Here is a 27,812-nt window from a genome sequence, read left to right as displayed (position 1 = left end):
CTTTCCTAACCACACTAGTATGAAACAAGAAATCATCGACAGGAGGAAAGCTTGGAAATTTGTAGATACGTAGAAATTAAACAACCTACTCCTAAACAACCAATGGGTCAAAGAAATCAAAAGAAATATATATATATATATACAAAAACAAATGAAAATGGAAACCAATGATACCAAACCTAAGGGAAGTTTATAGTGATAAAAAAAATCTATATTAACTAAAAAGAAAGATCTGAAATAAGCAACCTAACTTTATACCTCAAGGAACTAGAAAAAGAATAATGAAGCCTAACGTTAGCATAAAGAAGGAGATAACAATCAGAGCAGGAATAAACACCAAAAAACAATACAAAAGAACAACAAAAGTAAGAGCTACTTTTTTGAAAAGATAAACAAAATTGAAAACCTTTAGCCACACCAAGTAATGAAAAAGGAGAGAAGATGCAAATAAGTAAAATCAGAAATGAAGAAAGAGACATTACAATTGATAGCACAGAAATGCAAAAGATTATGCGACTACTATGAACAACTATATGACAGCAAATTGAGTAACTTAAAAGAAATTAATGGATTCCTGGAAACATCCAAAGTACCAAGACAGAATCATAAATAAATAAAAAAATCTGAAGAAACCAATAATAAGCAAGGAGATTGAATCTATAACCAACCCCCTCCCCAACAAAGAAAAGCCCAGGATTAGATGATTTCACTGGTGAATTCTAACTATTTCAAGATAATTTAATACGAGTCTTTCTCAGTCTTCCAAAAATCTAAAGACAAAAGAACACTCCCAAATTTATTTTACAAGGCCAGCATTACAGTGATATCAAATCAGCTAAGGCCACAACAAGAAAGAAAAAAACTACAGGCACTTATCCCTGATGAAGATAATTGTAAAAGTTATAAACAAAATATTAGCAAACCAAATTCAATAATATATTAAAAAGATCATATACCATTTTCAAGTAGGATTCATTCCTAGGATGCAAGGATTCCCACTTTACCACTCCTGTTCAACATAGCCGTGGAAATACTAGCCAGAACAATCAAGCAAGACAAAGAAGTAAAAGACATCTAATTGACAAGGAAGAAGTAAAATTGCTTTTGTTTACAGAGTATGTAATCTTATATACAGAAAATCCTAAAGATACCACCAAAACTTTTAGAACTAATCAAAAGTTGCAGGATATAAATCCTACATAGATAGATCTGTTGTGCTTCTATACACTAACAACAAAATATCTGGAAAGGACATAAAGAAATAATTCCACTTAGAATAGTATCTGAAACAATAAAATACTTAGGAATCAATGTAATACAGGAGGTAAAAGATCTGTATACTTAATACTACAAGACATCAAGAAATTGATGAAGACAAACAAAATCCCGTATTCGTGGATCACAAGAATTGATATTGTTAAAGTGCCAATCCTACCCAAAACTATCTATAGATTCAATGCAATCCTTAACAAAATTCTAATCGCATTTTTTATATAAATAAATAGTGAAAACAATCTAAATTTTTTATGGTGCCACAAAATATTCCAAATAGTCCCAGCAATCCTGAGAAAGAAGAACAAAGTCGGAGGCATTGCACTTCCTGATTTCCAACTATACTGCAAATCTATGGTAATAAAAACAGTATTGTACTGGCATAAAAATATAGACACTTAGATCAGTGGAAAACGATCAAGAGCACAGAAACAAACCCCCATATATATGGTCAACTAATATTTGACATGGGAGCAAAGAATACTCAACAGGGAAAAAGGCTAGTCTCTAACAAATGGTGCTGGGGAAGCTGGATAACCAGATGCAGAAAAGAAATTTGACCCCTATGTTATACTACTCACAAAAAATAACAAAAAATGTGAATTAAAGCCTTAAACATAAGACCTGACATGACAAAACTCCTAGAATAAAACACAGGGAAGGAGCTCCTTGACTCTGGTCTTGACAACGAAATTTTGGATATGACACTGAAAGCACAAACACCAAAAGCAAAAATTAACAAGCGGGACTACATCAAGCTAAAAAGCTGTGCATCAAAAGAAACAATCAACAAAATGAAACAGTAACCTACAGACTGTTAGAACATATTTACTTACCATGTATCAGATAGGAAGTTAATATAAGTATATGTGAAGAACACAAAAAGCGAACAATCCGATTTAAAAATGGACAGAGGAGCTAAATAGACATTTTTGTAAAGAAGACATACAAATGGCAAATAGGTACATGAAAGGTGATGATCACTAATCATCAGGGAAATGCAAATCAAAAAAACAGTAAGATAATCACCTCACAGCTCTTAGAATGGCTATCATCAAAAGATAAGAGATAAGTGTTGGTAAAGATGTAGAAAAAAAGAAACCCTTATGCACTATTTTGGGAATGTAAATTGGTATAGCACAATGGAAAACAATGTAGAGTTTCCTTAAAAAATTAAAACTAGTACTACCATATGATCCAGCAATTGCACTCCTGGGTATATAAGCAAAGGAAGTGAAAACTGGATACGGAAGAGATACCTGATTTCCCATGTTTATTGTAGCATTATTCACAATAGCCAAGACATGGAAACAACCTAAATGTCTGGCAACAGCGAATGGATAAAGAATATGTGATCTTATTGACAACATATACACAACCCAATTTAAAAATGGGTAAAGAGTTTGAATAGACATTTCTGCAAAGAAAACATACAAATGGCCAAGAAGCAACTGAAAATATGCTCAACATCACTAATCATTAGGGAAATGCAAATTAAAACCACAGTGGAAAAAATTTAAAAAGAAAACCACAATGAGATGCCATTTCATACCCATTAGGATAGTTATCAAGAAAAAAAAATTTTTTTAAATAACAAGCATTGGTGATGATGTGGAGAAATCGAAACCCTTCTGCTTTGCTGATGAGAATTTAAAATGGTGCATTCTCTGTTGAAATAGTATGGCAATTCCTTGAAAATTAAAGACAGTATTACCATATGATCTAGCAATGCTACTTCTAGGTATATACCCAACATAATTGAGAGCAGGGACTTGAAAATATCTTTGTACACCAATGTTCACAGCAGCATTATTCACATTAGCAAAATGTATTAAAGTGCACAAGAGGCTGTAGATCAATGTCCATTTTAAGAGGAATAAAACTGGATTTGTAACTCAAGCAAAGATCCCATGGAATGAATGCTTATCTACCAAAAAAAAGGAATATTTATTGATGAAGGAGCAGAAGTTAAGGAAATTGTGCCTCACAAAGGGACACCTACCCTTGTGACATGTATTAGGCATTTTTAGTTCAATGTGTAGCACATCCAGTCAATATTTTGCAAGTAGGAAAGAGAGAAAGGGGTCCTAATTATATGTTCCTGCCCATTCTGGACAGCAGCATTTTGATTCTATTTCCTTATCCTGATATCTTTATATGCCTAGAGGAGTTCTTTATATATTACAATAGCTAGACGTGTTCTTCAGTACCTAGGAGCCCCACATTCATGTAATAAGAACAATTATAAATGTGAACTGCTATGAATACTTATATTGAACAAGCTATACAGGATAAAGGATATATAAGTGGGTTCTGATACCTGAATCTCTCTGGCAATTGTCCTTACTTGTGTAAGTAGGGAAAGTGTCTGGTTCTGGTCTGCTTGAAATCTTCTCTGTGTCCTGAATATTCCTGGCCCCTTGTGGCTTTGTTTGCATTGAGATTTCCCACATCTTCCTAGATAGACAACCCTGATTATTAAGCCTTAGTCTCACTTTATGCACTTTCTTGAAGTGCATTCTTAAGGACTGAGTCTTCATTTGTGAACTCTGAGTATGTAATATTGCAGCTCCTTTGAACCCACACTCCATCTTTGCTCTCTCTGCAGGGATCAGCTTTCTACTGCTCTGCCAGCTGCATTCTGTCTTCGTGCTGTGAAGACAGAAACAGTTTTAACCACCCCGCCCCTTTTTATGAGAAAAGTACCATCCTGCGAGGAATTCAAACTGAAATTCAACATCCTCCCACCCTACACAGAACCACACTGGGGCCATGCACACACATTTGCATGCCGCCTTGACACTTTCTTTTTAATGCCATTCTCTCGGCATAGAAGCTCTGGGTCTTAACATTTCATAACCTTATGGCCAATGACATAGATTTGGACTTGTCTGATAGAATTACAATGCTACAGCATATGTAGCCATGTCCTTTGAGCTTTAGTTTAGTTCTTTAAACACAGGAGAAAAATGGAGGTCGTTTTTCCTTGGGTAATAGGGCCGGGGAGAGCAATCATCTCAAATTGGTAAATATTCAGCAGCTGGTTAGCCCTAATTCTAATAGTCAAACAAATGAAAGGGTATGTGCCTAGAAAGATAAAACACTCAAGTCTAAGTAAATACTATTTAAGCCCCCTGGATGCCAGGCAGGCTGTATATGGATAACTTTTAGTAGAAGTTATTCAAATCAAGAAGCACATTTGCATGGAAGCCCCTAAGAGCTATGGAAAGAAATTCATCTGGGAGAATTAGTAGGGAAGAAAATCCAAGGACAATATAAAGCAAACACTCTGAAGGCAGACTGCTGGGGTTTGAATCTGTTTTATCAATAACGAGCCGTGTGCTCGTTGCCAAGTCAGTTATCCTCTCTGTGCCTGTGTTTCTTCATCTGTGAATGGGGGAAAAAATAGAACCTTCTTCATTATGCTATTTGGAAGGCATGTAATATACTAATACACATAAGGCACTTACAGAAGTATTAGGCTCGTAGTAAGCAGCCAATAAATAGTAAAAGTTAGAGTTGTCATTATTATAATCATCGACATCAAGAAAACAGTAATGAGGGGTGGTGTGCACTACAAAAAAATAACATATATATATATATAAAGTAACAATAAGTAAAATAATGTGAGATCACCCTAAAAATAGATCAATAGAATAGCACAGAAAGTCTAAAGGTATTTGCTAACTGAAGCATCTCATATCAGTGAGTAAGGAATGATTTAGTCAATTGACAGGGCTGGCAAACTGATTAAATATATGTAAACAAAAATAAACTTAGGTCTCTACTTCACAAAGTGTCCCAAAATAAATAGAAAAAGAAACTTAAAGAGATACATATAATTAATGGAAAAAATAAATGAAAGAAAGTCTAGACCCAGGTATATGTGAATACGTATTTGTCTCAGGGTGGAGAAGGTATTTCTCTACCCCAAAATTCAGGAGTCTCCAAGATCACCCTTACTTCTGGCATCAATTACAAGTTTGGAGATCCCCAAGACTACCATCGATTCAATGATTCACTAGAAGGACTCACAGAACTTGGAATGGCTACTATACTCATGGTTACATGTAGAATATTCCAGTGAAAGGTTACTGATTAAAATCAGAAAAAGAAAGAGGCTCACAGGGCAAGGTCCAGGAGAGTTCCAGGCATGAGCTTCCCACTATACTCTCCCAGTGGAGTCCTGTGGACATTGCTATATTCTCCTAGGAATGATGTGTGACAATATGTAAGGAGCACTGTCAATCACAGAAGCTCACCCAAACCTTGGTATTCAGAGATTTTACTGGGGCCCCAGAAACGTAGACATGGCTGACTGCCTGCATGAATGACCTTAGTCTTCAGCCCTTCCAGAGGTTGAGCTGATACGATATGGCTTGAGTACACACACCCCTCCCCCATAAATCATATTATTAGCATAGACTATCTGGTGTGGCTTAAGGTTCTCAAATAAGCAAAGACACCTTTATCAGGCAGGATATTCCAAGGACTAAGAGAGTACCTCCCAGGAGCAAAGACCAAACCTCTCTTTGTGCAAACCTCCCTTTGTGCGAGGTTAATCCTTTATGGTACATCTACATGAAAGAAAACAAAATACATTGGATAACAGATTTGGCTTCATAGAAATGTAAAAGTTCTATAGATTTAATAGCATGGGGAAACAAATAAAACCAAATTAAACAATCTGACAAATATGAAGTATGCAGATAAAATGTGAGCATTCCAAATATATGAAAACTTCTTACAAACAAGGTAAAAGATGAATAACTTGATAATAATATTAATGATAATAAAAATGGCTAACATTCAATACACCTCTTGATACCCACTATTTTAAGTGTTTCATATATAATTTTTCATTCACAGAACACTATGAAGTAAGTAGTATTATCTCTTTCTCATGTATGAAGAATGGGAGGGAGAGAGGAGTGCTATAAAATGATTTTCTTAGCAATAAATAGGAAATTCATAAAAGAAAGAAATCAAATGGCTATTAAATAGGACCAACTATCCAAAGAAATGCAAAATAAAACTATATTTAGAAATTATTTTTTCCAGTTAGAGACACAAAGATGAAAGCATCGAAAATGCTTCATCTTGGTAAGGATTTGATGAAATAGGCCTTTCATAGATGGCGGAAAGGAATACAATGACAACATTATTGCAAAAACATATCACGAACGTTATAAATGAATGTATCCATTGTCCCAGCAGTTTGATTTATTGATACTAAGCCTAAGGAGATAATCAGAGATGCAAATATTTGAGTACAAGGATATTCATTAAGGAAACTTGGAAAATATCGAAAGGCTGGAGAGAAGCTAACTGGTCAGCAATAGGGTTTATTTGATACAGTCATACTCCAGAAAACTGCAGCTATTAAGCATGTCTTAATACATGAAAGTACGCAACATAACATTTAGTGAAAAGAGCAGGATACAAAACTATACATTTATATGATCCCAGTTTTGTAGTATACACACATATACACATAAGCACACACATATACATGCAAATGTACATATTATGCATAGATTAAGGACTGGATACAAATGCGCTAACTGCTAACAATGCCATCCCCAGGTGGTAGACCAACAGGTGATATGCTGTGCACTTTTCTGTTTTCCCCAGGTTTTCTAAAATGAACACCTTTTTAGTGAGAAAAATACATGCAAAACTTTAAGGAAAAATAACTGTTGCAAACCTGGTGACTGTTTGGAACCAGTGATTTGATGCTGAGGACTAAAAGAATAGCCTGTATATAGTGAAGTGGCATAAGCTACAGTGTACTAGAAAGACAGAATTCATCAATAAATTAAAGGAAACCCATTATTGCCATCTCTCTGAATAAACGAAACATGGTTAAGAGTAGTCTTTCCATGGATTCATCTGACGTAAGCATTAAAGGCCCTCTCCCAACTTTTATCAAAAAGTCGTATCTGCATTCTTGCAAAGTAGCACTGTCAGAAATTATCTTTAGGTGTTCAGCATGGTAACTACTGTTGGTGCTACCATCTTGTATCCAGGCATGTTGAAAGTACTTCAGAAATAAACTTGCAGCATCATTTTCCCACATAAAGGTCAAAGAACAACAATCCTCTTTAACATGGTTTGACTTTTCTGCTTAACAACTTGAAATCCTCTAGGTGTTTGTACATCGATTTTTTTTAATCAATTGTTGAAGAGTCTTTCTAAGTATGAAAGAGGGACTGACTGACATCCAAGTTTAGTACCTATTTAGACCACTCTTCGAACACAAAACACATAATCTTTTTCTTGCTTCTTGAAATTCAAGTAGTCCACTAACAGTCCTTATCACACAAAGTCAAAAGACTTCAAAACAAGTTGCGTTTGTGTACTTTGAGTCCATCTAATTTGATATATTGTTTGTACTATGGTCCAGTATTAGTAGCTGAATTCAATTTAGATTTGAGTATATCTGTGTGCTGCCTCTGCATTTTACTCAGATGCTGCAGAGCAGATTTTTGTAGTAAATAACTGATCATTTTCTTGAAGGCCTGCTCATTCCTTGTATAATTGTGGCAGGCTAGCATTCTTGATGTACTAACATTATGTAATTGTTTTTCTCTCTAATTCTGCTGCTTGTTAGGTGGAGAATTCTATCGTCATTGCCTCAGGGAAAGGAATGGCACAGCAGGAATGAAGGAAGAAAAAAAGAGGCAATACTTAAGTTTTCAAATTTTAAAATTCTAGAATCTCATAAGACTCAAGTCGCAGAAGATTAAGATTGCTAATCTACTATTTTTTTTTCCATATCAGAAAAGAAAACAAGAAGTAGGGTTAAAAGTCAGAGGGAAAGACACAAGATGGTCCTTGGGATGGAGATTTCTTCTTTGTTATTTCCCAGATTAATTTTGGACCAAGATGCGACATAAGTGATCAAAATTCCACGTGGAGTTGGAATTCAAGAGCAGAGGCAATATATGTAACTATTCTCAGTTAAATTCTGAAAAAGCAACAAGACACCAAGGCTTTCTATCATTTACATCTTGTAACAGAAATAATATACATCAGCACTGTGAATCTGGACCAGTGTTCACAAATTCAAACAGATAGAGGGGTAGGCTAGGTAATAAAAATGTGTAAGGTGAGCTCGCCTAAGACACTAAAGTGTGGTAAGACTATGTTAAATTTAAATCATGTGTTCTATCTAAAGTAGAAGTAGCTACTCAGATTCAGTCAGCTGTTGTCAATCAAGAATATATACTCAGTATGTACATACTGAAATGCCTGCCCTTGCCATTTCATAGAAAAAGACAGAAATCTGATTTCTTCTGTTAAATGTCTCAATTTTTAAAATTCAATGTAAGCCAAACAAATTGGTCCATGGGTTAAATGCGACTCATAGTCCACCAGTGAGTGACCTCTATTTGAGGGAGAATAGCTTTAGAAAGTCTTAGAATATATTGTGGTAAAATGGGATAAGAAACAACCCTAAAAGCAGCACAGACATGGTACCGAGAGCTAACATGTGAAGAAGCCTTGTGGTGAAGGAATTTAGAGAATGCAGCTGTGACCTATATGTTTTAATAGTGATACTGGGGATCTCAAGAGATGCCAACATGAAGAAATGATACCAAAGATTTTCCCCTATATATCTTGTTCAGATATGAACTCCATAGCGATTACACGCAACTGAAAGAAAAAGTGGAAAGAATTTTTTAAAAATTGACCTTACATGATGATCACCCTGGGAAATGGATCATTAAAACTGGATTTTGTTTAATTATAGAAAAATAAAGGTATGTTTCTTGCCTGAGCTTGAAGATAATGACTAATATTATCTATACAAACAAAAAATATCTTTTTCCATTGAGTAAGAGGTATTATCCAATAGCAAATGGACACTTGGAGACATCCAGTTTCAATATGACATACTGGGACATACTAAAATCTACTGTCTCTCACCCACATGAAAACCAAATAAAAATCAGATGTCATAAAAGAAAATCAATAAAAATATTTCCACAGTTGGAAACCAAAAGTAAAATCTCTGTTGAGCAGACAAGGTGTGCCCTCCCTAACAGAAGGAAGCATAGAGGGTGCTAGATAGGTATCGTCACTACATCACTGTGGGAAACAAGCATAGTCACTGAAACACCAACATAGCCTAGAACACACACAAGAGGATTATGTCACAGAAAAAGAATCCAAAATCTAGCAATAAACATCTAAGTAAAACTAACCCCAGGAAATGGAATCACCTCAACTCCACAAATCTTGAACCTGAGGAAACATACACATGTATATCAAAAAGGACCTTAAAATTAGTGAACTTAATATCCCCATCGAAATGAAGGAGTAAATTTGTGAGACAAAAACAAATGGCTATAAAACGATTAAAGACCTTGAAAATTTTTGAATTGAAAACATCAACAGAAGGGCTCAATAGGAGACAAAAGATCTCCGAAGGGCAAAAAGTAAATAAACAAAATTGAGCTGCAATATCTTGAGAATTTCTGCTATAATGTGGCAGAAAGGAATGGAGAGATTGAAAATAATTAATAAAAGTAAAGAGACATGAAGACCAGCTCCATTAATTTTAATATTTATATAAAAGGAAATCTAGTAGTGGAGAATAATAAGAATGTAAATGACACACCATTTGAAGAAATAATGGCCAAGAATTTTCCAGAACTAAAGAAAGAGTTTCAAGCACAATATTTTTAAAAATCCCATACCTATATACATCTTTACATGAAATGTGCTGTTAAACATGCTAAAATTGCTGATCATAATTAAATAAATTCTAGATATCAATAACATAAAGATAGTCAAAAATAAGCCATCTATCCATAAATTAAACACACATACACACACATACATATCCAAATAATTCAAGAATTAAAGAGTACATCCTGATGGAAATAACAATACATTTGAAAATGAATAAAAAACCATATCTAAATTGAAGGGTCACAGTTAAATTTTTAATATTTTATTTTTATTAATAATTGCTTTTTAATTTACTTTGTTAATTTTTTAGCATTCGTCCAGCTTCTTGTGTTGAGACAGTCCACTTTTCCCAATCTTTCGTTTCCTCAGGTAAATTTAAGGCTGTGCATTAAAAAGAAAAGTCAGGTATAAAGACAGGAAAGGAAAGGACTAAACTGTCACTATTTGCAGACAGTATGATCTTTTACCAAGAAAGTTCAAGAAAATTAACTAACATCTACTATAATTAATAACAGAGTTCAATGTTTTGGCCAGATACATGACTACTGTACAAAAATCCTTAAGTTTCTGTTTTCTTTCCGGAAACAATCAAAGGAAAGTAAAAAAAAAAAAAAAAAAAAAATCACAATCGCAAACAGAACTAAAAAGCATATAAAAATAAACTTAACCAAAATAAAGTAGAAAAAATAACTGGAGGAAACTATAGACGATTGAACACCAGCACCCAGATATACATGTTGTTCAAGTCACAGATTATGATAGCCTAACTTTACATAAATTTTAATATTAAAAGAGCAGTCAAATTTTACTTTATGACTGAATAATTTGCAAGATCAATATTTCAGGATCTGTGTCTGTCTTTTCAATTACTGGTTTTGGAAGGGATGATCTACAAGATCAGAAATTGACAAACTTCTTCTAGAAAAGGCCAGATAGTAAATATTTTAGGCTTTGTGGGTCACACAGTCTCAGTTGCAACTGATCGTCTCTGCTGTTGAGGTGCCAAAGGAGCGACAGACAATACAAAAACATGTGAGCACAGCTGGGTTCCAGTAAAAGTTGATTTACAAAAGCCAGTAGGTTGGATTTAGCCCATAGGCTACAGCTTTTGTCAATCCCTGCTATAATGCCTTTGAACATTTTTCTCTCTTCTTAAAAAACAAAAACCAAACTCAGTAGTTCCTCAATGCATACAAAATATATCCATACTCATGAGAATGACATTCAAGCCCCAGCACACTGTTTCCAAACCCCTTTCCAATCTTGCTCCCTGGTACATCCCTTCCCTCCAATCCTCTCAACTCATCCTATACCCACTACATTTGAACTCTTGAATTTTTGTCTTGCTACAAATGTTCCCTGAACTTTTCCTTTGATTGATGATTCATTCATTCATTCTGTCATTCATTTAGAAAATCTTTACTGAATGCTTGGTATGTGCCAGTTACTTTGCTAGAATGCTGAAGATATAGTGGAGAAAAAAATTGGTAACACTGTCCTTCCCTTCAAAAAGCTTACATTTGAGTATAGTATACAGATAACATGCAACTGCAGAATCTTATGATACATTCTATCACAGGACAATGAGAGGTGTTTTGCGAACAAAGAGGTAAATATGTAAAAGGTTGGATCCTAATGTATTTCAGTTGAGTTGATGTTCAGACCTTATTGTTTTGACAAAAGGATATTCTGACTTCAAGTTTAGAAATCTTACAATTTTAATAAAAATTATATCCACATGCAGGAATTTTTAATAGAAAAGTAATTTCAAGGATAAGCTCTATTTAGCCATGTTAAGATCTTGTACATTGTTTATATAGTACAATTAAGCTGTGTGCAATATTAGCCTTTGTTGGTGGTATTCAGCCTGGTTTACCAACTTTAATTTTTCATGGATCAATACTGAAGTTTTAACTTCAGTTTATACTCAGTAATAAATCTTACTATGCAAAAACAACTATTTTAGCTGCTGTCAATTTTATTTTGTATTGAGTAATAGTCATCATATGTATAGATTATATTTCTTAAGGCAAAGAACATGAACAGAGGAAACCAAACATCCACGGGACCAAATTACTGGGCCAAGTCTTCTCAACAAGTGGCTCCCAAATTGAGACCTGAGGATGAGAAAGAGTTTGCCAGGTAAAGGGAATGGGGTCGGGAATGGGGCAGGTAAGGAAAGTGTTCCAATCAAAGACCCAGAGATGAATGAAAGCGTAATGTGTCATAAATTTTTCCTACTGCAATTTTGCTTGTATTTTTTCTCCAACCTATAATTTTCTTCCTCCTCGTCCCCATATGTTGTGCCCTTTAGCCAGTTATAAAACAAATTCCATTTATTTCCAGTGGGATTATTTTTGTATAGGAAAAACATGACAGCTCTTCTCTTTTATTTGTCTAATGCATGCATTGAACACAAACAGATGTTTATGGTAACTCCAAAAGCTAAAGTAGATATTTGAAATATGCTAGAGATAGATAAGATTAATTGGGGAACATAAGGGAGATGATCTGCCGTGATTCTGGTAGACTGTTACTAAGTAAACAAAAAGAGGATAAAGTCACATCATATGCAAAATTTAATCTGTATGTGTCCCCTCCTCTAAACAAATAAAATCAAATTTAAGTGTTTAATTTTATGCATAGGGTTTTGAGTTAAATGAGCTTTGTTATACTGTTCTATCTTCTTATTAAAATGAAGATGAACAAATACAGAACTTTTATCTTTGTGGTCAGTGATTAAGTTGGTGATCTCAATTAAATATCTTCTTTAAACAGGACTATAAGGATTATTATACCAGTTCAATTTGAAGCTAATCTTATATGTCACTGAAATTGACACTGTTAATATAATTTTAGTACATATAAATGAATGTGAAAATATATTCGAATTCATTATTGTCCAAAGCCTTTTATGGATACTGTTTACTTGTAAGTGAACTAAACGTAAGATGGTATGTCTGGAATTTTGTAACAGGAGGATTAGGTATTTCTTTAAAAAATTAAGTAAAGCTCTTTATTATTCTATCATGTGCTCAGATAGAACAAAATATTCTCTTTTTTTCTATAGTCTTTTTTTTAAACCAAAAAAGGTTACAAGTCTATATACAGGAAGGTTATGTTTGAATAAAACAGGGTTACATCTATGCATTCTTTTTGTTACCTTTGCCTCAAGGTAGATTAAGTTGAGATAACTTATTTTGCTTTGAGATCCTCTGAACTTGATCACCAAGTTTAGAGCCCCTATGTAGGACTGCTAGAAAATCCAATGATTTTAAATAGTGTAAAACCCTTTAGTGCTGTTCTCTCCTAAACTGTAGATTTAATAAATGACTCTGTAGCTTGCTTTGCTATATTCCTTATGACTTCTGTGCACATCCAGAGGACACTGCTTACTCTGCAACAACTTTTATAAGCACTATATTATGAGATTCTATGATGCACACCTGAGTCCTAACATGGCATTCTCTTCAGTTTATATCACAAGTCCCAGATGGCGCAACTTAATTCAATTTCACTACTATCCTCTTGAGAGAGAATATTACAGCAAAAGAATCCTTCAATAGAACCAGAGAGCAATGAAGTTCACAAATAGAACCACACCATTTTAGCTGTCAATTATGTTTCCTCATGAATGAGTTTTTGAGTTGCAGCCAAATTTGAAATTAAAAAGATTTTGGCCCACATGACTTTCACAAGAAGCCTAAGAGTTCCTCATTTCTTTAAGAAGAAAGGACACAGTATTGGTTATATTTATGTATTAAATAAGATTTCTAGTTAAGATGGCAACGTGAGATAGAATTTTAGTGACTTTTGTTAGCTCTTATCTGTTTATTTTAAATTTTTCATTGTGCTTTTCTTCTTGAAATAGCCTTTGAAGCCTACAGGTGAACATCTTCTATGCAGAGTTGCTGATACTGCTGTTTCTGATTAAAATTTATGTTTTCTTTAAATAGCATGAAATATACTTCTCCAGACCTCCTTGGCCTTGGTCAGGAATGCATAACCACTGAAAATGTTTCAGGAGACCAGTAATTAGGCAGAGCTTAAAAAGCCAATCAAACTCAGTCTACTTTTGCTCCTGGGGAGAACCTGGTGACTGCCATTGCAGTGAAGGAATCTCAGACGTGGATCTGCAGAGCTTGACTAGCTCTCATTACAATCAAAGAGCAAAAATAATTAGTAGATAGAGCTCCTGGATGTAATTCATGAAATCTTTTGAACAGAAAACCTATTCTCAACTGAATACTGAGGAGGGGTATTTTAGTGTTAAAGGTTAACAGCCTGGAATTCGTATATGATCAATATGTTATTTAGATTTCTAGAATTTTCCACAATACTAAATGATGTGTTTCATTTCTTTTTTTTTTTTTTTTGTCTCTTTTAGCCTTCTACTTCTTTGTCTTTCACAGCATCCCACAGTAAAGTGAACTGTCTTACATACATTTCAGTTACCATCCTTTCATATTTTGTCACCAACTTGCCTATTTTTTCACTGGAGGAAATGCCATAACTAAGCCTTTGGGGAACGATATATTAAAAAATGTACTAAGTTCTAAATCAGATGACATTGATTGGTGCTTCTTGATGCATATTAATTAAATTTGCACTATATATATTTTACAACATTATAAATAAGATTATCATCAATGTAGCTTATGAAAATCATAGTTTAATTCTTTAAAAGAATAAAAATGTTCATATAATCAAAATAAAAGTAAACATCCAAGTAGTACTTAATTGTCCGTGCATAGTTTGTACAAATTGCTGTTTGTAAGACATTGGTCCCCTTCTCCTAACATTTGAGATTTCCTCAATTCAACAAACATTCCCTGAACAATTTATGAAAGGATTGTAAAGATAAAAAACTGTATACATACAGTCTGCTATTATGATTTAGGAGACAGAGAAATCATATCCTGTTTGGGAAAGAGAAAAATTTCATAGTGGAAGTTTCATTTTAGATGAATTTTGAAAGATGCATTGGTAATTGACATGTAGAAACAGAGAGGGACATTTCACACAGTGGAAGAAGTTTGGAGGAGTGAAGTCATGGTGGATGGTTAGCAACATCATACAGTAAAGTTTTGTAAGAATAGATTATTGAATGTACATTGGGACCACTTGGTGCTATATTTTGAAAACCAGAGTCAAAGGTATACAATGACTGGAAAGGATATGGGAAGCCATTGAAAATGTTTGATTTGTTTATAAAAATAGAAAAAAAAACTTTTTAAAGTGTATTTTGGGACAATTAAATCTATAAGTAATGAGTAAAATTGATTGACAGAGAGAGACACCCAATGAAATGGCAGTAGCTCAATCAAGGGATAAAGAACACATGAAATAGAGAGGTTGCAGTGAGATTGGAAAGAAGGGGGTACATCTGAGAAATTTTATGGTAGTAGAATCTACAGGATCTGACAACTGATTGGCTGTAGGAGATGCTAAAAAGGCAGAAATAAAATGATTCTGAGGTTTTAGGTTAGGGTTACTAAGAAATGATGGATCTGTGAAGAAAAAAAAGAAAGAAAGAAAAAAGAAAGTTAGAGAGGAGGCTTTGAAGAGAAATACTGAAAAAACAATTCCTGTTTTCAACAAGTGCTATATTTGTAAGCAGCTTGTTGCAGGAAACCGTCCTCAGCAGGTTTTGTTACTTTTGTCTTGTTACTAACCTTAAACCAGGCACCCCCATGCTCTACTCATCTCCAGCCCTAGCATACCTTTCAAATCTTGATCACACAATACCTTGCCTAAACTCTTGGTTTTCTCCATAGATTAAAGAAGTAGAAATGGAGTATAAGTAATTAACAGATGACTAGATCTCATCCCTCGCTTCCCCTTCAGTAATCTCACAAACAAACTGTGTGAACAAGACAGCATCTAGGAAAAGATCACGAGAAATCCACAAGCCTGCATGCAGTGGGGCATGCGATGACTCTGACCCCCTCATCTCAATGATTAACTGAGATTACTTCCCTTTTTCCCTTTAAAATTTTCACAGCCAAGCAGAATTTTTGGAGATGGTCTTCGGGAGACACCGAGTCCACCATCTCCCCAGGTTGCCAGCGTGCTGATTAAAAGCAACTTTCTTTTCTATCAACATTGCCTCTCTAAAGTATTGATTTCTGAGCAGCAAGCAGCCAGACCTGAGTTTAGTAACATGATTACATATATACTATAGATCTACTAACAAAAGTATTTCAAACAACTAACCATCCCAAAGACAAAACACTTAAGGAATGGAACAAATAGTTACAGTTAAATATTTTTTGTGGTTGAAGGAGCTATCGAAAATTTGGTAGTTTCTCCTGACAACTCTGGCCAAGAAAATGAATTGGATTAGGGAGTGAAAGTTCTCAACTAAAGCTCAATACTGATTTCCAGGAAGCGCACTTTATGCTCTGACAGAGTCGATTTTAATGGAATGCTTAGATAGATTCATATTTTAACAGTATGTAATGAAATTGCTTAAGCCTTCATTATCTGAATAGAACTGTGATTCATGTTGGAAAGTCACTAAGAATTAGAAGGCAGAGAAATAGCAACCAAGACGATGGCTATTTAATGTTTCAGTTTATAGTAGGAGGACATACTGATAATAATGATGATAGCTACTTTTAAAGCCAAATGGCTAATAGGGCAGCCTCTGGAGTCAGGCTGTTCGGTTTAAATTTCTCTCTCTGTCATTTATTATGTGTGACTTCAGGCAATTTTTAATTAACCCCCTTGGACCTAATTTTTTTTAATCTTTACAATGAGACTAATAGTAGTAGTAAATAGTAACAGTATCTACCTTATATGGGGTATTGTTACTGTGAGTGAAAAATACTGCCAGCCATATCAGTAAACAAAGGATGCTGTGGCCATCAAGTCATCAGCCACTATCAGCACCCCTGAAAGCGAGCTGAGGGAACTCAGGATGCAGACAAGCAGGCAGCCCAGCCTCTGCCACCCACAGTGGTGCCCCCTGAAGAAACTCAGGATGGGAAAGACCAGGATACTGGCCCTAGATAGCCAGGTGCATATCAAAGGAATGATTTCAATGAGCCCAGACATTTGCACCTTCCCATACATAGAAAAGCGCTAAATTCCTGAATTTGAGATATCTGGCTCTCTTTAATTAACAGTAATCTTTTGAGGTTCTGACTACCTGATCTTTGTGGCAAAAACTCCTAGCTCCTCCCCTGCCTCTTTGGAGCAGTGTCTCAGAGCGATCTGAGAGATTGCATCCTGGACTTAAGTCCTCAGAAATGTCCGCCGAATAAAACATAACTCTCAACTTTTAGGTTGTCCTTTTTTTTTTTTCAGTTGACATTACAATTAAATGAGACAATGCATATAAAGCAAGCATCAGTAATGCTCCAGCAACATTTGGCTCTGGATGTGAATGTGGGTTCTAGTGCTACACACGTACTTCTCTGTACAGATCTTATGTTCAGAGAAAGAATGAATCACTTTATGTCACTTCACACGACACAGCATACTCTGACTTGGGCTGAAGTGGTTCTTTGCTCTACATAAATGGGTAATAACCAGTAATACTTATTAAACACTTACTACATGCCAGTAACTGTTTTAAAAACTGTATGTGAATTAACTCAATGTCACAATAACCTTCGGAGGTAAGGTTCATATACCAGATGAATAAATGGAAGCACAAAGAAGTTAAGTAATTTTTCTGATATTCACAGTAAGAAATAGAGCCATAATTTGGACCCTGGCAGTGTGTCTGACTCCAGAACCAACACACTGAATCACATTCTCCATTGTCTCTCATTAAGAAAGAGTTTATCTAACCCATTAAAATATTATGCAATACTACAAAGCACATTTAACCCATTAAAAAGAACAAATGGTTTAAGATATTTAGTCTATTAGTAAAAAAAAAAAAAAAAAAAAGCCTGAAAGCAGATGTTTTTCCTCATGTATAAGTTTTATCTATTCATTACAATAAAGCCTATATTTGTAAACACTATAAAGAGCTAACTTAAATTGTTATATGAACTTGAAACACAGTGCAGATTTATGTATACAATGATCGCTTATCTGAGAGCCTGATTTACTAAACTACCCTGCTTTGTAAGCCTTATAATTCAAATCCTCTCTAACATCTCATTTAAACGCGAGATGAATTTACTTTAAAGAAGACCCAAAGAGATCTCGTTAAATCCCTTTATAAAAAGAGATGTTCTTTAGGTAAATCCATGAGAGGATGCTTTCTCCAAGCGCTCTACATTTCTTTGCATGCAGCTTAAATTCAATCTCAAGTAATTCCAATTTCTGAGGGTGCATTGTAATAGCCACGTTTGTTTAAAAATCCAAAGTGTTCCAACCCAGCAATTATTCAGATTTAGAAAGGTTTTATTGTAATGCTAAATCTTTGAATCTGTTCTTTCTCTACAACAACAATGCTCAAGATTATAAAGAAGAAAGTGAAAAAAGAGCTAAATCTTGGCTTTCAATTGCCAAGACAAGACATTTCCCTCGGTTTATATCTTAAGTCTTATAACATCTTGGCTGTGAATTTACTGGGAAGCATGGAAGTGTTATTAAACTTAATTTTCTCAAGAGCATCCAAGTATAAAAATGTAGGCTACATATACCACTGTATTGGTATTTCCTTTCCCTCAGCCCTCTTTTTAGCCTCGTCTGACTTATAATATCAAGGGACAAAATAACACTATCAAGGATTTTCAGAGATTGTAATTTAGACTTTGGTCTCTCTCATGGCCACCTATTTATTCCTAAATGTACCTTGGCATTAACTGTTTTTTTTTTTTTTGTTTTTTTTAAGTGCAGTATTTGGAATTTGTAGGTGCTTGAATCTAGAAGAGCTAGTTGTTATTAATCAAATTGAACACTGGATGGCAGTCCGCACTAATAATAGAAATAAAGGCTATTGATAAAATAGGAAGGGCTGATTTGAAATAACACCCTAGGCAGCCTAAGTAGCTTGCCAATTTTAACAGCTAAAAAGTCAGCAAAGAAGAACTTCAAACAAAGATGGTGACAGAATCAGAATGTTAAAAATAGTGAGCTTACTTAGTATCATCATGAATATGTGAATATGCTGCTGTTGACTTGACAACATTGTGCACCCAAACCAGCTTCCCAAGTTTTCCTCCAGTGACTAAACGCTCAGTGTTAGACCACAAATTACATTCACCTTCTTTTTTTGTCATCTGAAGCCCACTCTTGGCTGAAGATATAGCTAGCATGATTCTAGTCTGAGGTGAATTTGCCTCAAGGAGAACTTTCATTTAAATTTGCTTGATCTCGTCCTCAGAAAGTAACCCTGGTGGTTTCTTTCCTGCTTTCCTAATCATCTTCCAACTTTATAACCGAGGTTCCTCAAATGAAAAAAGGATACATTAGTATATTGGAGTTTTACGTCTGGAAGGAATGTTTAACCTAGAATGTCTCAGATAGCTCCATGAATGTACTCTGCATAGGGCTGGTGCAATAGAGTAAAATTGTTCTGAATTTGAATCCCAAATCTGCCACGAACAAGCTGGGTGAAGATGTGCAAGTCAATTTGTCAAGCTTTAAAATGGATGAATCTATGAAATTACACCCTCTCATAAATTTGGTGTAAGTTTTAAATAAATTTATGCATGTATAGTGCTTCAGATGATATTAGACCCATAATAGGCACTCAATGAAATTAGTTGTTATTATTATCATTATTATTACCATTATCAGCTTCACTAATATCATGTATTCCTCTTTCCTGAATATTTTCTTAAAGAATATTTATCTTCAAGAATATTTATCTTTTAGATAAACAGCTAACCAAAAGTATTTATCACTGGTTTAAATTCTTAATTAATCTATATCAGATCAGACAGCAGTATCTATTGTTTAGCAGCAATAACTAAGCAAACAAGGCAATTATAAGAAAGAAGAGATCAAATCATACGTGTTTTTCTCTCCCTCCATATACTGTCAACTGAACTCTCTGAGTCTGCCTATCTGTTGCGGAATGATGAAATTCTGTCATATTTCTGAAGAGCACTTTCTTCCCTTAAATGAGGCCAGTTTCAGCTACTTTTTCCAACATCCTTGTTATCTGGGGAGGCAGGAAAATGAAATGCATTTTCTGGATTGCTTTACCAGTTGAGCTTTCTAGCTTGCAGAAGAAAAGGATGGTAATTTCTCATATATGGATTCATTTAATATCTAATTCAACATATATAGAAACAAACAAACAAAAATATCTTAAGATTTCTATGAGCCATGCCACACAATGTTAGTAATAGCCTCCATAATATTTTTTCTTTCTGCTTAGAGATGATATCAAGGTTACAAGATTTGTATAAAGGCATCAAAAAGGGTCCTCCTCTCAGATTCAGCATTCTCATTGCCTCCCTAATGAAAGAAAATACTTGCTTAATGCTATGAAATTATTTGTGTAAATAAGTGACTTTAGGTGATTGTTTTATATATTCCTGGAGGAAAAAAAAGAATCTATCTATCTATCTATCTATTGATATATCTCATTTCTAATCACATGGTTAAGTAAGGACTCCAGAAATTGACAATGTGAACTTCTTCTGTCCTAAAATGCAAACTGGAAAACTAATACTCCTGCCTCCAGCTTCATTAGGAATTCATGTATACATGCAGACATACATACATAAGTGTATTTCCTAAGGGCAAGGACACATTAGCTCAAGTGTATAAATGTCTGTGGTAATTATATGGCTAAATGATACAAAAATGAAAATGTCCTGGTTTAAATGTTATTCAGATTCTGAAGATTATTTTTTATACCATTTAGGGAAGTGAGGGGTTAACTTAGATTCCAGTACCAAAGCAAAAGAAAACAAGCAGACAAACAAACAGATGCTTGAAATCTATGGTTATTACTGCAAGTCAGTTTTTAGTCCCTGCCTTGCATGAGGTGAAGTGGATTTAGTACTTGTCTAGGACTAAGTTATCTTTGGATAAAAACAGCTTTAAAAATTAGTAAATGCTAAATTGAAATATGAAAAGCACCATGAAAAAGTCCACGTAAGACCTGGTAAGAAAATTATTACCAAATGTTTCTCTCTTCCTCAGGAAGCACTGCACTCCAATTCAATGGCACACATGCAGTGAAGCAAATAAAGGCCTAAAATATTTTACCCTTGGTAATCTATGCCGAATGTTCAAGTGGTTGTTTCCATGGCAAACGCTTACCTTTTTCAGCTTTGCTGGGTTTGAGGGAATGATTCCAAATTCTTGTTTTTGTTAGACATTAATGCAGATCAAACAACAGGATACAAGGAAACCACAAGGGGTCAAAAACTATTGCAGACATGCACAGTTGGAGCAAATTATGAACAACAAGACGTACAAAACACCCAACTGTCCTTTCTGAGGCATCAGAGTCAAAAGGAGGGCACTTATTATTTTCTGAGGATAGCACTAGTTTACAACCATTGTCCTAGAAATACTTTAATAGCTCCAACTTTCACTCTCAAAGTATCCTGCTTTGTGTAATAAATTATATGATTATAGTAGGTAGAATGTTAAAGAAATGAGCATCACCCAAGATAAAGTTTCTCAACATTACTAATTGTCTCAGGAGAAAAATAAGCATATCATTTATTTTCCTATTCTCCAGCCTTGGGAAGGGGCTACATGGATCTCACCAAATTAAAATTTGGGAGTAAGAAAAAGATTTAGAGTGCTGGATCCTTAACTAAACATGGAGAGAACCCAAAGATCCTTTCATTTACCATCTCAGAAAGCTGTCAGACTGTTCCTCAAAAAAAAGAAAAAAATCTGTAAATATAGAATTAGCATATGGCCTATCAATTCCACTCCTGGGTGTATACCCAAAAGAATTGTAAACAGATATTTAAATAAATATCCATACACAATATTTACAATAGCACTGTTCATAACAGTCACAATCCAAATATCTATCAAGTAATTAATGAATTTAAAAATGTGGCATATCCATACAGTGGGATATTATTTGACAATAAAAAAGAATGATGTAATGATACATGCTACAATATGGCTGAATCTTGAAATACTATGCTGAGTGAAAGAAACCAGACAGGAAAAGTCACATTTTTAATAATCTCATTTAAATGAAATATCTTGGAAAGGCAAATACACAGAGACAAAGTAGATTAGCGGTTGCCAGGGGCTGAGGGAAAGTGAGGCAAGTTAGAGAATTATGGCTAATAGGTATGGTGTTTCTTTTTGGAGGGGTGATAAAAAATGTTTCAGAATTAGATTGTGGTGATGTTTACTTAACTTTGTGAATATACAAAACATCACTGAATTGTACACTTTGAAAGAGTGCATTATGTGGCATTTGAATTATAACACAAAAACAAAAAAAAATAGGACAGTCAGAAATTATAGAAGAGGAACTTGTTTTGGAAACATTACCACTTCCCTAGTCCAATATTTTTTGTCTTGCTTTTTGTGTTTCCCCTAGTGATTAGCAGTGAAAAATCTCTCTCTCTCTCTCTCACCTGGGTGCAGGTCTTCAAGGTAGTTCAGAAGTAGAAAGAACATGGTTGAGGAGATAGTGTTTCAATCAGCAGCCAGACTAGAAGGGAAAGGCCAACCAAGGATAAAGAAATACATTAATTAATATCTAGACAAAGGATAACATAGGGAACAGGTCTGACTATAAACAGTCCTACCCTAGGATTGAAACCCACGTGGAACTGATCAACCAGGGATACAGACAACATCTACAGGATTCTTAAATACTTAAGGATCTCATTAAGAATTTCCTCTGGTACCTAATGACTGTTCGAGCCAAATTGACAGAATGCTGTGTCATGGCTGATGTCCTCAAACATTTGCCAAGTCAACATTTGTCTTTTTAATTTACCATCTTTTAGGCTCCTTGTAGGAATAGTGTGATAAAAAATTAGGACACAAGTGCCAACACAGCAATAATCTAGAAATCTGCTGATTGTTGATGGATATTAACAATCTGACCAATAACTATGACCCAGGCAGTAACATTCACCATTACTTATTGCTTAATTTTTTAAAAATCATAAATTCAGAGGCTCAAAATAACATTGTATTTTGTCACAGTTTCTGTGGCATGGAGTCTGGGAAGGACTAAGCTGTCCCTTCTTCTTAGGGTCTCACAAGACTGGAAATCAAGGTGTCCAGTGCTACATTCTCATCTGGACCCCCAACTGGAGGAAAATACCCTTCCAAACTCATTCAGATTGTTGGCATATTTTGTTTGTTTTTGTAGCTGTAGAGGCTTCTTCCTGGCTACTGGCTTGAAACCACTCTCAGATCCTAGAGTCTATTCCATGCAGGCCTCCTAAAATGGTTATTTCTCCAAAGCTAACAATGAAGAAACTCTAGAGTAAGTCTGTTAGCAAAACAGAATTTTATGTAACCTAAATCATCACAAAAGTGGCGTGATATGTATTTTGCCATATTCTAACAGTTGTAATCAAGTTACAGGTCCTGGCAACACTCAGTGGGGAGAGGATTCCACAAAGATGTCAACACCGAGAGGCAGGAATCACGAAGCCATCCTAGGTTCTGCTCATCTGAAAATGGGGACTGCTTTTTAAGTAATTTTAATGATGGATTTTTGCAGCATTAACTGAACCATCTCAGTTTTAAATTCCTCGAAATAAAGAAAGTTTCTCTGTGTCCTTTATCCATTTGCCCACCATGACTGAAAAGTGAGAACTTTATGAAATGCTGGCAACATTTTCACCCTCTTATAATCACAAGTTATTCCTGACTCTATCTTCAGCCTTGCTCAGACCTTTATCGGAATGTGGGGTCTATTTTGGGGCTCAGCGATGTAAGCAAGATGTAGGAAGATGCCCGAAGGAAAACAATGATTAAGGGATTGGAAATAAATTCTACAAGAAAAATTAGGAGGATGGCAGCTACTTATTTCAGGAAAGAGAATGCTCACAAAAAAGGGTGGCCTTATCAGTATTATCTCCATATGTGTTGAATGAATAATTTTTATCTCGTGATGGGAAAGTAGTAAGTGAATTTAAAATCCCTTTAACTCGTGTATGTGTGTGTGTGTGTAGAGTAAAGTAAATATACTATATCAGTGAAAATGACAAACGTTACATAGATATACATGTTTCAATGACCCTTTGAGTTGCTATTAGGTACAGTCTTTTATTGAAGTATAGTTGATGTACAATGTTGTGTTAGTTTCTGGTATACAGCATAGTGATTCAGTTAGCAGATATGAACTACTACATATAAAATAGATAAACAGCAAGGTCCTACTATACAGCACAGGGTACAGTCCTTCTTAAAAGCAGGCAAAAGGCCTCGGACTATCACTTCTGTTCTGAAAGTTACATGAAAGGAACATCTTTAATGGAATTAGTTTAAAGGCATATCAACCTTTTCTAAACATTTAAGAAGCCAGCACAGCTTTATTACAATATGTGTGCTGGTTTTACTTCTCTGACTTTTAGGAGTATAATGATGTTATCTGAAGTGTTGAGTCTGACACAGTTTTCACCATACACATAAGTAGAATTATCGCCAAATGTATTGTCTAGAATGGGACATCTTTGAAAATGAAAAGATAGTCAATTAACCGTAATGGTATGATAACATGCAAAAACCGGAACTCGTCCCACACAAGTTCATATCCCTGATTGGCGATAATTAGAAGAATGACTAGGAGGGGAGGGTTAGTTTTTTCCAGGTCCCTGGCAAGCTAGACTTTGTACCCACAGCATCTAAGTGAGTACAGCTGAATAAGAGCAATAATGACAGGCACTTCCTATAGGTCAGGCCCTGTTCTAAGCACTTCACAAGTATTAACGTATTTAAAATCCTCCACAGTCCTGTGACATATTAAGATCATCATTTCCAGCTTAAATTAAGGCAACTGAAACACAGAAATGTTAAACGACTTGCCCAAGCTTCCACAGAGCTGGGATTCAAACTCTCTCATCTCCTCTCACTTTTATTCTCATATCTTCATGTCCTTCTTTCTTTCTTTCCGCCCCCACCATTCTTCCTCCCCTTTCTTCCCTCCCTCTCTTGTATCTCTTCTGTTGCTTTTATTTCTCTCTCCTTCTCTTGTTTAATCTCTTATGCTTTTCTTCCATAGTATGTCCCATTTTTAAAGAAGGTTCTGCTACTCAAGAAAAAAAAGATGTGTAAACCACCATATTGAATGTTGTCTAAGATTTTTCTAGTCCTTAAATAATTCAGCAAATATTATTTAGTGCTCACTATGTGCAAGAACCTATTCTAAAAGGTCACACAATATAGAAAAATCAGGACGAGTTGGAGAGTCCTTGAATACAAGGAGTGGATAGTTTAATATAAGAATAAAACACTGTCCAAATCACTGGAAATAAGATAAAGTATGATGCCACAGGAAAGAGTTGACTGTTAATAGAGATTTTCCCAGCATTTGAACTCTTGGCATATGCCCAGTTAAAATTGTTTTTGTATTAGGTCCTAACAAAACAAAATACTATCTAAGTTGCTCTTATTTTCTTAGGTAATAGTAGTTCTGTGTACTCCCTCTTCTCTCCATGCTTCTCACCCTTGACAAACATTTCTTGATTCACCCAGTAAATATTTATTGAGTATTCACTCTCAGTCAGGCATAATGCTGGCATCCATAACACTAGCTTATTTAAACCAATGTGTTTGCTTGTCTTTCTCTCCTATTAGACCAGGTCTTACCCAGGAACCTATAGATGGATGAGGGCGTGTGATGAAATTTCTGGAGGCTGTATGCAACATTTTATGTGTTTGAACATATGTTCATTTTCTGGACAGAGGTTCTAGAGCCTTCATCAGATTTTCAAAAGGTGCCATGTACCACAAGAAGTACCCCTACCACACTTTGAATTTTGTATAGCTCAGTGTTAAGAACACAAACCCAGATTCAGCCAGACCACCTAGGAAATATGTGATACATGTAAATTATATGACTCCTCAACTTGGGTTTCCCCCCAAGTTTAATATGAGGATGAAATAAACTGATTTTTGTAAATTATTTAGTATATTTCCAGGTATTTGGTATATTCTCAGTAAATATTAAGGAAAAATACAGTGTTTTCACACAGGAGACACCAGATCACATTGAACAGGTGATGTGAGCCTTTTTCTAAGGCAGAATTTCTCAACTTCAGCTCTCCTGGCACTATGGGAAGGATTGTTCTTTGTTGTAGCAGGCTGGCCTGTCCATTGTAGGATGGTTAGCAGCATCCCACTAGATCAAAGGTTACGAAGTAATTATTTTTATTAGATTCATATTTCACAGTCGGAGGCCCCATATTGATCCGGTACATGAGTGATCACTCTGTGGAGGGAACTGACTAGTGATTTTGATTAGTATCATTCCACACTCGCCTTCAACTAGATGCTAATCTTCCTTTAAGAGTCCAGAAGGCATAGTAAAGACGGATACGAAGAGATATTCACCAATCTCTAGATACCATGAAGTAGCTCTGTTAGTTCAGAACAGATCTAGATACTTCCAAAGCAAGAACTTGACTTCCTCAGAATCAAACACAAACCAAACTTTGCAAATAGATATCAAACAAACAAACAAACAAACAAACCCCGGCAACAACAAAACTACCCTGTCCCAGAAACATAATGTTTCTAAGGCAAAGTGAAAAGAACTTTTATGTCTAAACCATTTATTTCAACAAAGGAGATGTGCTAAAAAGTTATTAACCTTTCACTATATGAAACAAATTGCCACAGTGCTGTGATGGGCAATAAAAATGTTATGGAGGGGATAAATTTGGGAGTTTGAGATTTATAAATGTTAGCCACTATATATAAAAATACATTTTTAAAAAGTTTCTTTTGTATAGTGCAGGGAACTCTGTTCAGTATGTTGTACTAACCTTTAATGGAAAAATATGAAAATGAATATATGTATGTATATGCATAACTGGGACATTGTGCTGTACACCAAAGATTAACACATTGTAACTGACTGTACTTCAATTAAAAAAAAAAAAAAGATGTTATAGAGCTTTTGGCTTTTGGGTCATAGGAAGCCAAGGTGAAACTTTCTTTGATTGTCTGGAATCTGGGTTCATCTGCCACCTGCCACCTAAGTTCCACCCCAACGAGATCAAAGTCATACACGTGAGGTGCATGGGTGGGGAAATCATTGCCACATCTGCCATGACCCCCAAGATCAGCCCCCTGGGTTTGTCTCCAAAAAAGTCTGGTTGGTGATGACATCACCAAGGCAACTGGTGATTGGAAGGGTCTGAGGATGACAGTGAAACTGACCATTCAGAACAGACAGGCCCAGTTTGAAGTTGTACCTTCTGCCTCTGCTCTGATCATCAAAACCCTCAAGGAACCACCAAGAGACAGAAAGAAGCAGAAAAACATTAAGCTTAGTGGAAGTATCATTTTTGAAGAGATGGTCAACACTTCCCAACAGATGCAGCACCGGTATTTAGCTAGAGAACTCTCTGGAACCATTAAAAAGATCCTGGGGACTGCCCAGTCTGTGGGCTGCAATGTTGATGGCCACCACCCTCAGGACATCAGAGATGACATCAACAGTGGTGCGGTGGAATGCTCAGCTAGTTAAGAATTACCAGGAAAATGATTTAATAAAGGGTTATCTGACAACAACCACCACCAAAAGATGCTATGGAAATCTCAGAAATCCTAAAACATAGAAAAAAACCTGGAATTCCATATCCTAAAATCTTCCTTAGTAGCTACTAGTAATGGTAGATGAATAAATAACCCTAAGTACTGAAATGCATTTTTACGATTTGGCCATGATGAAGTGAGAAAGTGTGATATCGTGTATTTTTTGTCTCTAGCAAACGCAGCAAAAAGCAGCTTCTCTTTTCAACCCAGCC

At 35.3% G+C, this 27,812-nt stretch overlaps 1 pseudogene; it reads left to right on the top strand.

The window, feature by feature from the left end:
- Positions 1 to 12,010: 12,010 nt before the first annotated feature.
- LOC105065940 (large ribosomal subunit protein uL11-like) lies at positions 12,011 to 27,532 on the top strand (annotated as a pseudogene).
- The last annotated feature ends 280 nt before the right edge of the window (positions 27,533 to 27,812 follow it).

Source organism: Camelus bactrianus, chromosome X (assembly GCF_048773025.1).
Source record: "Camelus bactrianus isolate YW-2024 breed Bactrian camel chromosome X, ASM4877302v1, whole genome shotgun sequence".
NCBI classification, from domain to species: domain Eukaryota; kingdom Metazoa; phylum Chordata; class Mammalia; order Artiodactyla; family Camelidae; genus Camelus; species Camelus bactrianus.
This window is presented reverse-complemented; position numbering and strand designations above follow the sequence as displayed.